This window comes from Protopterus annectens, chromosome 5.part0 (genome assembly GCF_019279795.1).
Source record: "Protopterus annectens isolate FY-2018-M chromosome 5.part0, PAN1.0, whole genome shotgun sequence".
Taxonomy (NCBI): domain Eukaryota; kingdom Metazoa; phylum Chordata; order Ceratodontiformes; family Protopteridae; genus Protopterus; species Protopterus annectens.
The window spans coordinates 113,201,611-113,216,767 of record NC_056735.1 but is presented as its reverse complement, the minus strand read 5'-3'; the positions used below and the strand labels follow the sequence as shown (position 1 = coordinate 113,216,767).

The 15,157-nt window shown below is 35.9% G+C and overlaps 1 protein-coding gene across 1 annotated transcript in view; it reads left to right on the top strand.

The window, feature by feature from the left end:
• EPHA6 (EPH receptor A6) overlaps window positions 1-15,157 on the top strand; it is a 4,848,151-nt gene that overhangs the window by 3,706,037 nt on the left and 1,126,957 nt on the right. The gene's annotated exons all lie outside the window — the stretch shown is intronic.

Below are 15,157 nucleotides of genomic sequence, written 5' to 3'. Positions count from 1 at the left end.
TGATAAAGCAGTATAACCTAAGCAGAAATAACCACTACCAAGGCAAACTATTAATCCCCATAAATAAATTGCAGTACATCGGGAGATGCATTCTATTTCAGCTATGTTTCTAAAATCTGGAACTCTACCCACCCAAACAAATAACAAACTAGAAACTTTTAAGGTAAATCTCAAAAAGCACCTCAGTCCTGCATTTGCCACTGCTCATCCCAGAAGAAATTGATCCCAAAGTCTTGATTTTAGTTTCTGCCTACCTATGCACATCCTTCACTTTTCCTCTTCTTCCTCCTGTCTCACGCCACCAAATCTATATCATCTCTCTGTCTCCCACCCCATCCCTCACAGAGCACAGCACACAATCTCAGCTTTTTCTGCCTATCACCCATACATTTTCACCACCATTATTTATATACTGCAATTTTAGTTCTTCATGATACATCATTTTCAATATGTTTTTCCTTTTTTCATACACCTGGCTAATTTGCCATGGTTTTCAATGTTTGCCATCTGCTGTCTCACTCTTCACCCATGTATACACATCTAATAATATAATGTTTTCAGCCTAGGTATAAGAAATTACTCCTATACATTCAAATATGGAGTTCTACCTTTGTACTATATGTCTAAATATGATAATAATGAATTTAATATAGCTGTTAACAAACCTTATAATAGCCTTCACTTCTACATTGTATATGTGACAAAAGGAGATACTGCCAGCACAGCTACCTGGAATTTTGTAAATAATTATATGTCATTGGTGAATATCGAAATGATTTATTCAAGATGCTTGTGTTACAAATGTAGTAGAACTGTATGTCATGTGTATATCAAACTGTGTGTACAGCTGTATGTGTTAAAAAGGTATTTGTAAAATGTCTGTGTTTAAAATGTAACCACAGTGTGCCCTGCTGGAAGAGAACAGAAATATACATGCACTATTGTAGCTGTTTAAATGTATATATTTTAATAGTGGAAACTGGAATACAGGAGATTAACTTCAGTCCAGCAAACTTCACAAAAATAACTGAAATAAAATTACTATATGCTAGGTCATAAAATATGGTATATTTCAGTTTTCAATGCAGCAAGAGACACAATGTCTGTACTAGGAAACTTTCTGTATTGTCTTTACGGTGAATTAATTTCTAGTCTTAAAAGCATGAAGGAATGCAATTGTTTTATGACTTCCAGCATCTGCCAGAGATCTGAGGAGAAGTCCTTGTCTGTATATTTTTACAGGTAGACGCTAAATACTGCCAGCTTCATTGATGGTTGTTTTGCCTTGGAACTAGGAGTCAGATGACAAGAAGTGATGTCATTCTGCAAACTATCCCAGCAGTAATATTTTAGATATTATTTTGAAAAGTCTCTTAGTGAGACAGGGCATTCTGCATTCTGTTTTAGACCTGACAGCAACTAGAAGATCCATTCACCACATCTGCCTTGCTCTAATAGTAAGTTGTTAGGGAACAGTAATTCTTTTAGATACAGACAAGAATATAGTGAAACTTAGTTTAGATATTTTTCTTTATTTATTTGAAACTGTCCTGCAATGTTGTTTTAAATATTCCTTGTGGTTTTGAACAATGATGTCACTGTGAACATATATTCGTATTGTCTTATTCTTTTATTATTTATTATTAAATATATTTTAAACTTTAATTGTGGCTGATCTGTGTCATTGAAGTAACATTGTGGTCCATAAGTGTAAATGTTTTTTTATACATGATAGCATACAGACCTGCAAGGAATTTTATAAGCATTTGATTTTGCACAGGTTACAAAGGGAATATTTTTATTGGATAATGACATTACAAATTATTGGTTTTAGCAGTAACAGGTTTATATAAAAGCACTGATTTTTAACAGAGGGTATTTGCATCTGAGGAAGGTGTATGAAAACGTATTTTGAAGTGGCAGCATTAATTCAACTTGTTCTTTTGTTTTTATCGCTTGTACAGTGGAAATAAAACTGTTTGCCTTCATTTGGACTTGGGTCCTTATTTGGCACTCCAGTGAACTTTTGTATTGGTTTTGGTGTGGTTTTAGTTCGCTTTTCATCTCATTTTGCCTTGTGGTTTGAGTTTTTACCGAGATGGCAGAGTTGCCAGGGGCAGAGACTGAAGAGGATCTCAGAGCTGGTGAAAGAGGAGAATTAAGGAAGGTGATTCGCCAGCTATCTCAGCTGGTAGAGCTTCTGACTCCAGCCTGCCAATCTATCATCACGCTGGTGTCTGGTGTGGCTGGCAACCAGGAAAATAGTCAGAGGCATCAAATAACTATTCCTGGTGGTTCTTCTGGCAAGGTACTTTCCCAACACAATGCAGACAACATCCTGGATACTAGTGGCAATGATTTATCTGGTTTTCCTAACATTTTGCTCTCCAATTGGGAGGGTACACGCAATCAGGACAAGGGGCCTTCAGGAACTATAACGAGCAATGCCTCCAACACAAGGAAAGGTGACTCTGTTATATACAACAATATTTTTGACTACAAAACCCTTTTACCAAGGAACTACTCATTAAATTCTAAAAAGTCCCCCATCAGTATGGAACCAACTACTCATACCTATAGAAACAATTTGGATTTAATGTTTTATTCTATGGGCAAATTTAAATGTATTGAATGTGATTTAGTGTATTTAAAGGAATGCTTAAAAAGGAACATTGTTCCTAAAGGCTTACGGGTTGTTAAATATCCCAATGGGGTGAAAGAAGGTTCTGAGTTTCACACTGACCTTATACACATTTTTGATAAATGTGGTTTAGATATAGTCAGAGCAATTATAGCAGAGAATGAGAGGTAGAAAAACCTATTGTTGAGGGAAATGGAATCAATTAATCAGTGCAGTATTAATGACCTTCTGTTTACTGTGGAATCAGAAAAAGCCTTGTATCACAATATATTTATTCAGACTGATAAAAATTGTATGAATAACATGAAAAGGAAGGAAGAGAAACTAGAGAGGGACATCAGGGAATACAAGGAGTCTGTGGCATACCCCAAACCTAGGTTTTTTACTAGTCATTGGGAAACACGAAAGGGTGTCAGAAACAACAGGCCCAACATTGACTATTATGGCTATGAGGATGATTTGAATGGTGCACACCATGAACCCAACCAGGATGTCCCTTTAGATTATCCCCCCCTTCGGAGATCAGACAGGATAAGGAATCAAAATCAGAATCCTGTGTATTACAATCATCGCAATTACAGAGGGAATGTCAGGAGGTAAATAAGGAAAAGGTGAAAGTAAATAACAGGAAAGACAACAATAAGAATATCATTCAACAAGACAACACTTTTGAGTTTAACAACTATAAGATATTTAATTATAGTAGTTTAGATATTAATTTTGAGCATTTCAATTTATTTTCCAAATGTGTCAAATTCATTCCAACCAGGAAAGTTAATATTCCTAGGGCTATTGTGGACTTAACTTTTTCTTAGGAAAAAGAATTTAGTATTATGGTTTGGAAATGGAACCAATGGTAGGAATCCAACTATGCCGTTAAGGAAGAAAAGTACATTTAATCCTCCCCTTCACCCTCAACTTAAGAATTTAGAAAATATTCTGGAAAGGGAAATTAGGAAGGAAGTGAATGGGCACAGAGTGTGTCCCAACCTTTCCAAGGAAGAGAGGTGTCTTTTGGATGGTTTGAAAAACAACAGAGCTGTGAAAATAATGCAACCAGACAAAGGGGGAGGTACTGTACTGATGGATGCTATCATTTATGAATCTAAAATGAAGGAATTTTTGAATGATAATATCAAATATTATAGGGCCTCTATCAATGAGATAAATATATCCAATTCTAAAATCAATGTTTTACTCAATGACCTATTATTGGAGGGTTCGATTAACATTGACACACACAATTTTTTATCTATCAAGAACCCTAGGGTACCCTCAGTCTTTGGGATTCCAAAGGTCCACAAGGACCCTTTGGACCCTCCATTACAACTTATAGTATCCTCAGAAGGTTCGGTCACTACACCCCTTGCCAAATATGTGGATGTTAGGTTAAAGGACTTATCCAATGGGGGTCCATCAGTATTGAGAGATTCTTGGGACCTACTGAAGCAGGTAAAATCCAATCTCTTCCGTACAGATATTCTTTTTGTAACTTTAGATATTGTGGATTTATTTGGTTCTATTCCACATGACATAGGGCTATTGTGGCTCAAGGGGTACATGACGGACAATGGTTGCTTCACTCAACATGATTTTTGTAATTGTTTATTATTAATGGAACTAGTTCTCCAAAACAATTTTATGTTTTATGAGGTTGAGTTTTCTTGACAGAGAAAAGGGTTTGCCATGGGGGCAAAATGTGCACCAACATATGCAAATATTATTTTGACATGGTGGGAAACAAAATTTGTATTTAATAGTGAATTTGCTAGTTGTTGGTGCCTATACAAACGCTTTTTGGATGACATTTGTATATTTTGGATAGATAGCATGGATAGATTTTTAGAATTCCTGTCCTATTTGAGAGTAACCACTAATTGTTTTATTTTACTTACAACGTTAACAGTCATGAATTGATATATTTGGATATTTCACGCCACAGGTTGGATAATGAATTTTCCTCTAAAGTACAAAGGAAAAACACTTTCTCTAATTCTTATCTCCATTTCACCAGTGGTCATCCATTTTTTCAAAAGAAAAATTTATTAAAAGGCCAGTTGGTAAGGATTAGTCAGATAACATCACAGGATTGTGATTTTAAAACAGAATGTGATTTTGTATGTGACATGTTTAGAGAAAGGGGTTACCTAGACAGTTTAATTCATGATGTTACTGTAGAGGTTGTTGAAGGAAGAAAGGGGAGGTTTGCCCCTATTTTGGGAAAAGATGAACCTACAGTTATAGCTACAGAGAGCAACTTCAGGGCCAACTGGGAAGAAGCTTATATTATGGACTACACTGGTGATTCTGGGTTATTAAGCAGGCTATAACTAGGGAATGGGACAGATTCAGACAATTTTCAGATTTGGATATTGTATACAAACAACCTTTAAAATTTACATATAGAAAGGACATGAATATTAAGAATTTATTTGAGTTTGGGAATAGCTCGAATCAAAAAGGTAGATCAGGTAAAATGGGAACTTTTAAATGTGGGACTTGTTCACAGTGCCCATATATACATAACAAATCCTTCACAGAAGTACCAAGTAGAAACAGGAAAATTATAAGTACAAGTTATTCCAATTGTAACACAAATGGAATTGTTTACCTAGCAACCTGCCATATTTGTAACTCATTTTATGTAGGGAAGACAGAAAGGAAATTAAAACTGAGAATTTATGAGCATGACTATGAGATTAAAAAAACAAAATGTTAATAACTCTTTATTCCGTCATAAACAAATATGTGAACAGGCTTCCTTTACATTTTTTGTTGTAGAGGTTGTACCCAAGGAAATTAGAGGGGGTATGTGAGAAGCCAAATTAGAATATCGAGAGTTATTCTGGCAAATTTTTTTGGAAGCTACTAAAATCCCAGGCTTGAATGACGTGTTATCCACTCTTCCAGTTCTTAAGTTAAGGGTTGCGAAATTGTGATTTTCCACCCGATGGCAGCCTCATACATACAATCCTTTTACCAAGTGGGTAAAGTTTACAATGGATGGTTTACATTTTATATCTAACAGCTTTTATAATATACTTTTTAACACAATTTTAACATTTTTAAGGGAATGTAGCATGTATTAATTATTTATTGTTATTGTGATCCAATATATGAAGTATCATTATGGTCCATAACTTTAAATGTTTTTTATACATGGTAGCATACAGACCTGCAAGGAATTTTATAAGCATTTGATTTTGCACAGGTTACAAAGGGAATATCTTTATTGGATAATGACATTACAGATAATTGGTTTTAGCAGTAACAGGTTTATATAAAAGCACTGATTTTTAACAGAGGGTATTTGCATCTGAGGAAGGTGTACGAAAACGTATTTTGAAGTGGTAGCGTTAATGCAACTTGTTATTTTGATTTTATCGCTTGTACAGTGGAAATAAAACTGTGTCTTCATTTGGACTCGGGCCCTTATTTGGCACTCCAGTGAACTTTTGTATTGGTTTTGGTGTGGTTTTAGTTCACTTTTCATCTCATTTTGCATTGTGGTTTGTTTTAAATATTCCTTGTGGTTTTGAACTCTGATGTCACTATGAACATATATTTCATATTGTCTTATTCTTTTATTATTTATTATTAAATATATTTTAAACTTTAATTGTGGCTGATCTGTGTAGAGATATCTAAGTTCTGAGAGTACTTGCATGTTTATTTGTCGACACTGTGGGCCACTACTAATAGCCTTGCTCTTGGTCAAACTACCATTTGAATTAGTATTAATATTACACAGTAAAATTGGACACTCTTTGTTAAGGGTCTTAAAGTAGCTAATAAGGGGTTCTGGTGGCAGTGCTAAACTTCCTTATAGTTTGAGCAGAAGGGGGCTTAGCTAGTAAACCTGTGCCAGCCTTTTCCAGGTGTGTGTGTGTGTGTGTGTGTGTGTGTGTGTGTGTGTGTGTGTGTGTGTGTGTGTGTGTGTGTGTGTGTGTCTGTGCGTGTGTGTAAAACAAATCTCCAAGAATGTGTGTGACAGCTACTTGGGCAGGGACAGAAAGCACTGGTTGAACAGAGAGAGTATTGAAGGACTTGGCTTGGAACCTTGGCTAAGGACTCAACTCTATAGCTGTGCCAGTGGGGAGTCTTACTGGGGATCTGCAGAAAGACAGTGAAACCAGCCCTGGACTGACTGTGGTCTATGTGTGCTCTTAAAGGAAATTGCACTTGATGCAGAGAGTTGCACCTGGAAATATTGTGTGTTTACTTGTCATCCTCTCAGTGAACATCCCCCACTGTTGCCAGTGGTGAGGAGTGAGGCTCCTTGATTACTGGTCCATTGGAGGGTCGTCACAGCATACTAACCTGGTCCTGCCAAGCTCCAACCTGATATCTAATTGCCTTCTTCCTAAATCTACTTTCTTGCTCTAATTATTTTTCTTTTTTCTCTTTTCTTTCTCCATTCCCTCGGGATACTATTACTACATATCTACATTTGGTACTTGTAAATATTATTGCATTCCACTATTATACTATTACTACATTATTTGTTTGTTGTAAATATTATTGCATTCCCTCGGGATACTATTACCACATATCTACATTTGGTACTTGTAAATATTATTGCATTCCCTCGGGATACTATTACCACATATCTACATTTGGTACTTGTAAATATTATTGCATTCAAATTATCTTGCTGTTACTGTCTATATATACATTGAAACTAGTACAAAACTGTTTCATTTAGTTGACTTCATTTTGATGTGTAAGTTCTTGTTAATATACCTATTGTTATGTAAGCTCTCTCTTGAATGACTGTAATTATATTTGGAGATTTTCTCCTTGGATCGCCACTGAAAATGGGCTTTTGGCTCAGTTGGACCAACCCGGTTAACAAATGACAATAAATAAATAAATAACCCTCATAGCACTGTATATAATCCAGATGGTTCTCAATATTTATTTTTTATTAACTGTTGAATAACCAGTGCAATATTTCACTAATAAAAAATACTAAACCATGAGTTTTGTGTCATGAATGGTAATGTAAAGTAATACTTATGTTATGTTCTGTGCCTGTATGAAGACACCAGTGCTGTGTTTGTATACATTTGTACTTATGTTATGTTCTGTACCTGTACAAAGACACCAGTGCTGTGTTTGTATACAATTGTACTTATGTTAACTTATGTTATGTTATGTTATGTTCTGTGCCTGTATGAAGACACCAGTGGTGTGTTTGTATACAATTGTACTTATGTTATGTTCTGTACCTGTATGAAGACACCAGTGCTGTGTTTGTATACATTTGTACTTATGTTATGTTCTGTACCTGTACAAAGACACCAGTGCTGTGTTTGTATACAATTGTACTTATGTTAACTTATGTTATGTTCTGTGCCTGTATGAAGACACCAGTGCTGTGTTTGTATACAATTGTACTTATGTTATGTTCTGTACCTGTATGAAGACACCAGCGGTGTGTTTGTATACATTTGTACTTATGTTATGTTCTGTACCTGTATGAAGACATCAGTGCTGTGTTTGTATACATTTGTACTTATGTTATGTTCTGCCCCTGTACGAAGACACCAGTGCTGTGTTTGTATACATTTGTACTTATGTTATGTTCTGTACCTGTACGAAGACACCAGTGCTGTGTTTGTATACAATTGTACTTATGTTATGTTCTGTGCCTGTATGAAGACACCAGTGCTGTGTTTGTATACAATTGTACTTATGTTATGTTCTGTGCCTGTAGGAAGACACCAGTGCTGTGTTTGTATACAATTGTACTTATGTTATGTTCTGTGCCTGTATGAACACACCAGTGCTGTGTTTGTATACAATTGTACTTATGTTATGTTCTGTGCCTGTATGAAGACACCAGTGCTGTGTTTGTATACAATTGTACTTATGTTATGTTCTGTGCCTGTATGAAGACACCAGTGCTGTGTTTGTATACAATTGTACTTATGTTATGTTCTGTGCCTGTATGAAGACACCAGTGCTGTGTTTGTATACAATTGTACTTATGTTATGTTCTGTGCCTGTATGAAGACACCAGTGCTGTGTTTGTATACAATTGTACTTATGTTATGTTCTGTACCTGTATGAAGACACCAGTGCTGTGTTTGTATACAATTGTACTTATGTTATGTTCCGTACCTGTATGAAGACACCAGTGCTGTGTTTGTATACAATTGTACTTATGTTATGTTCTGTGCCTGTATGAAGACACCAGTGCTGTGTTTGTATACAATTGTACTTATGTTATGTTCTGTGCCTGTATGAAGACACCGGTGCTGTGTTTGTATACAATTGTACTTATGTTATGTTCTGTGCCTGTATGAAGACACCAGTGCTGTGTTTGTATACAATTGTACTTATGTTATGTTCTGTACCTGTATGAAGACACCAGTGCTGTGTTTGTATACAATTGTACTTATGTTATGTTCCGTACCTGTATGAAGACACCAGTGCTGTGTTTGTATACAATTGTACTTATGTTATGTTCTGTGCCTGTATGAAGACACCAGTGCTGTGTTTGTATACAATTGTACTTATGTTATGTTCTGTGCCTGTATGAAGACACCAGTGCTGTGTTTGTATACAACTGTACTTATGTTATGTTCTGTACCTGTATGAAGACACCAGTGGTGTGTTTGTATAAATTTGTGTACTTTTACTGTATGCTATTATTATCATTATTATTAATATCATGCAAAGCTTTTCTCCCCAGGTCTCCACTGACAAGGGGGTTCTTGAGCCCATTTGGTCTATGTCAGATAACAAATTCAGAAGAAAGACTTCTGATGACGTTCACATCATTTGGACAAAAGCGCTTATTGTTGTGGAATAAAAGAATCCGGGTTTCACTTCTGCCTCCTTCTTTTGGATTCTTCGTTGGATTACTTTATTTTTTGTTACTCAGATAACAAATTGAAAATACAAATAAAATAAAAATAAATAAATAAAACTCTTTCCCCCAGACTGAGCAAACAGGCTTTTCCATTTAGAATTATTCAGACACAGTGGCAAGAGTCAAGCTACTGGGAGGATGCAGTCATTTGGAAGGAGCTACTTCCCTTCCTTGATATGATGATGATGATGATGATGTGAATTCTATCACAGTGAACAGGCAGTGAGGCAATGCAAGAGTGTGTGTGTCCCACCCTGGGCCCACAGAATGGCCACACCTAATATGATCTTTCCCACCCCTCAGCCCTGGCATTCCTTCTGTGTTCAATCCAGAGCTCAGTGAAGGGCCAGGCGTCATGTTCACTCCCTTCAAGTATAGGCACACCCATCTACCCTACCTTGCTGTCAACAACCTGAGTCACTAATCAAACTGAGGTCACCTGCAGGGCTTCAAACTGTATGTCACCAGTGAGGTTTAATTTGAGAGTAATAGTAGAAACTTAGAACATAATGACAAAGCCTTTATTTAAACCATTTTGCAATGATGTGTACATAGCATGAGTAGTGTACATATTCATATGTATCTACATATGTTTGTGCATGTACATGTGTATGTACATATGTATGTACATATATATGTATGTGTATATGTGTGTGCACATGTATTGACGTATATGTACACATGAATGTTTATTATATGTATATATATATATATATATATATATATATATATATGTGTGTGTGTGTGTGTGTGTGTTCATACATGTGTAAGTGTATGTATATGTACATGTGTATGTATATACATATATATGTGTATGTAAGTAAATATATATATATATATATATATATATATATATGTGTGTGTGTGTGTGTGTGTGTATGTGTGTATATATATATATATATATATATATATATATATATATATATATATATATACATATAAACGTGTGTGTGTGTGTGTGTGTGTGTGTATATATATATATATATATATATATATATATATATATATATATATATATATATATGGGTCACTGTTAGAATGTCAAAACATGGTTTATCAAAACCGTGTTTCAGCGGACACAATTTAGCGAAAGTGCATTTTATCGAAAATGCACTTTCACTAAATGGGGAGTGGAAATTAAAGAAAGCATGCAATTTCCATGCACCGTTAGTTGTAAATCAACGTATAGTGTTGATTTACAACTAACGAAGCTATCGCTGACATCGTACTACAGTGGGGATAAGGGAATATTCCCTTTTCCTCACTGTAGTGTGATCTCAGAGTGAGAATAATAAAGTATGGGGGTGTGGTGGGCACAGCCCCCCACATGGGGGGTACAGGGGGGCTTGCCCCCCTGCATAACACTGTTTAAAGTTTTTTTTTTTAGGTTTTTTTTTTGTTTTGATTTCTTTAGCGAAAATGCATCGTCGACAATATTCACTGGATTGTGTTTTCGATAATACAACAGTGACCCAAATATATATATATATATATATATATATATATATATATATATATATATAAAATACTATAAATATGTATGTAATAATAAACAGCAAAGCTCTACATAAACATGCTTATGTACATACACATACATGTGGACATATTCTTACACACACATATATATATCTATATATATATATATATATATATTTGGGTCACTGTTGTATTATCGAAAACACAATCCAGTGAGTTTTGTCGACTATGCATATATATATATATATATATAATAGGTATGTGTGTAAGAATATGTCCACATGTATGCATATGTACATAAGCATGTTTATGTAGAGCTTTGCTGTTTATTATTACATACATATTTATAGTATTATATATATAGGAGGACTATGGCTAACCAAGTTCGCCGATGACTGCAAACTGGGAGCCATAATTAACTCTCCGGCTGACATGGACATCCTCCAAAAGGGCCTTACTGAGACGGACACCTGGTGTCAAAGTCATGGCCTCAAGCTAAATGTCAAAAAATGCATAGTCTTCCAATTTGGGAAAAACAAAACACCCACGAATTTCCACATAGATGGCAGCCCCCTTAATACAGAAGAGGTAATAAGAGATCTGGGGACCCATGTAGATAGTAATCTCTCCTTTGACAATCATATTGCCAAAGTAGTTACGAAATCCTTCTATGTGGCCCATCTAATTACTAAAGGGTTCACAAAGAGGTTATAGTGCCCTTCTACTCATCACTCATTAGACCCATCATAGAGTACAATGCCCCATTTGGGATGTACCTCACAAGACACTTCCAACAGCTGGAAAGACCACAAAAGTACCTCACCAAGAGGATTACTGGTCTCAAACATATGCCCTATGCAGCCCGACTGAAAAACTCCAGCTGTACTCAGTGGCATATCGCTTACTCAGAGGTGAGAATTGATGGACATGCTCCACCTAAAGAAATCCAAGTCACTGCGAGCCATGCGCTCTAGTGAGCTAAACCTCACCACAACAACAAATAGAACATGCTGGAGGGATAGATTCCTGTCACAGAGACTCCCCATGCTTTAGAACAAAATTCCAAATTACATCAGGCAGAACCCCTCACTAACACTCTTCAAGAAAAGTCTTGATGAGTGGATGGGTAACAGAAAATACAGCCCTAGGATCACTTCCTTGGCTCTGCTTGACAGAGGATGAGTTAATTAATCAATGGGGCGGCGAAAGCTGACACACTCTGGCTAGGCTTGTAAATGCCCTCAGGCAGAGAACCTAGTACCTACCTATGAACCTATGAACCTGTATAGATATAGATATAGATATAGATATAGATATAGATATAGATATAGATATAGATATAGATATAGATATATATGTGATGTTTGTGAGTAAACACATAGAATCTCATTTTATTTTAGTTTGTTTTGGTAGTATGTGTGTGGGTGTGTACTTCAGGTTTTCGTTTGAAGTATTAAGAAGCTGCTAATGTGTTTTGCTGTTTCCAGTGGGCATTTTATAGAAAGTTCCAGAACATTTTCCTGTGATATATCCTCTTCAGCTCCATCCAGCATCATCTGCTGTTCCTTCATACGGAAGCTCATTGGCCCATCACTCTTCAACATCGCCTGTGTCACAGTTGCCACCATTTCCTGCTCCTTTCCCTTGCTGTGCAACTCCAACTGAATTTTTGTACTGGTTTCCTACTGAAGGGTCCAAAGCATCATCATGTAGTAAGTCATCAGATGCTTCCCAATCCAGCATTTTCCCTTTTGTTCCATCATGCTGTAACATTACCTTTGTTGATTTTCTACACTAAATCCTTCACACAGTAGGTATTCCATAACTTCAATTTCTATTTCTTTAACTTCTACCTTAATAATTCTCTGTTCTACATTTCCACCTTTGTCTTATTATTTTTGTAGTGTGACATTTTCCATATCTCAGTGCCGTTCCCTGTATTCCTCTTCAAATATCTTTAGAGATTTTTTTGGTATTGATTAATTTGGCTTTTTCTTTTGCATAAATATTGCATCATATAAGATCTCTTGTTGTTTTCCATGACTATGTTTCTTTTTTACACTGTTCAAACTTTTCTGGGTTTTGTTCTTTATATATTTCCCATTTCCTCTATTGCATCTTTTTCCAAGTTCTATGTAATGTTTTTCATGGATCTGTTGTATTAATCAACACAAATTTGCATTTGAAGCTTTTGACAGTATTTTCCTTTGCAAGTATTTTTTTCATCTAATTTCGGTCTTAAACTTTCTAAACATTTTATTTATTTTATTTAACATTTATAAATAGAAAAATAAAAAATATTTAGAAAGTTTAAGACAGAAATTAGATGAAAAAATAATACTTGCAAAACTGTCAAAAATTTTCTAGCTGGAGATTCTGAGTTTCTTGCATAAAAGTAACATTCCTTATCCTCAATAGTCATCTTTATACCTCTTTTCTGGCCTGTCAGTTTTTGTGGACTACTTCCTCCATCTACAATAGGGGGTATCCCCCCTAAGCCTGGCATAACCCTGTTATAGGAATGTTTCCATTTCTTGAGGATTCTACACTGCCATTTTTTTCCACTCCTGGCATGAGTGTGCACACCAGGAGTGAGCACTTTTTCATCCTGGGACTTGTGTGCCCAGCTGTCTTTTTTATTTTTTGACCTATCTTTCTCCGTAATATATAAAAGACAGTTTATATTTCAGTCTTGTCTTGGTAAGAATCTGTCAGAACAGGGTCCACTATGTGAAGCTACTCACCAAGACCTATGGATGGATTCATTTCCAGGAATACCACTCTCCTATTCTTGATGATTGCATTATCTGCCCATTCGGACCCCTTTTTAATTTCTCCAACTCTTTTGGGTTTCTAATACCATGATGGGAATGGATCCCATTCCTAAGTCAAAGTACAATTAAAGTTCATGAAATTAGTATCGTTTCAATCTTTGATGTCAGCCAGAAGTGCTGTTCGCAGCACCCACAATGTGCTCAGTAATGACTCCTTATGCATTTTGTATACAGTTACATGTATTGGTAACATATCTAAATACGATTGTAGATTATTTTTTATAAGACCCGTTGCTCCTGCTACTATTGGAACTGTCTGGGTATCTTTCTTCCACATTGTTCTCATTTCTTCCTGCAAATCCTGATATTTTGCAACTTTATGCCTCTCTGCATGCAAGACACTGTAGTCACTGGGTGTGGAGATTTCAGTGACCAATGTTACTTTTGTCTTTTTTTCATGGACCACTATATCTGTTTTTTTAGCATCTATCTTTTGAACTGTTGGTAATAGATGATCCCATGGGATGTAGACTTCATCATTTCCTATGATGCTTTGTGGCTTATGTTTCCAGTGTTTTTCAGCCACTTCAGTACCATAATGTTTGCACAATCCCCAGTGCAAAAGTCTTGCAACATTATTACGCCTTTCAGTATACAGTCCTTCTGCCATTAGTGTGTCACAACTAGCAGCGAGATATGCAACTGATGCCAATTCTGTTTTACAAAACCTACATTTGTCCGTTTCTCTCACATGTTCAATGGACTTTGTAAACCAGCATGTACGTAGCCCACTATCTTGTGCCGCCAATATTAACCTTTCATTTCTTGGTTTGAATTCGCCTCTCCTTAACCATTTCTGCATTTATTCCTGATCAACATGAGGTTCTTCCAAAAGTTTTTTATAGTTGCTCTGCAACTATATTTATGCATTTTCCACATTTCTTGCCTTCTCATGATCCTTCACCTTGTATTCTTTCTTTTGTTTTTTTGGCACATTTAGTTACTGCCTGATTTTTATCTACTTCTGGTTTGATTTCCATTCCTGCTTGACACTGATAAACTTCTGCTAGACTAAGCAGGGAAGTCATCTTATATTTATTCTCCTCATGTTTCAAAACTTTCACTACATTTGGGTCTTGTGAGGTCAGCAGATATGTGTGGAGTCCCACGATTGCAGATCTATACATGTAATCAGTTTCAAGTTCGGAATGGGGAATATATAATCTTGGTATACTATGATTTTTATAAATCATTTGGTGAGCATGAAGCATCTGTCTTGTTTTCCTGTCTAATCTATGCAACACGTTTTGGGGCCAGTCAGTCAATCCAAAACTGTAAGTTACAACAGGAAGAACAAATCGGTTTATAGCGTGGATTTTGTTCCTA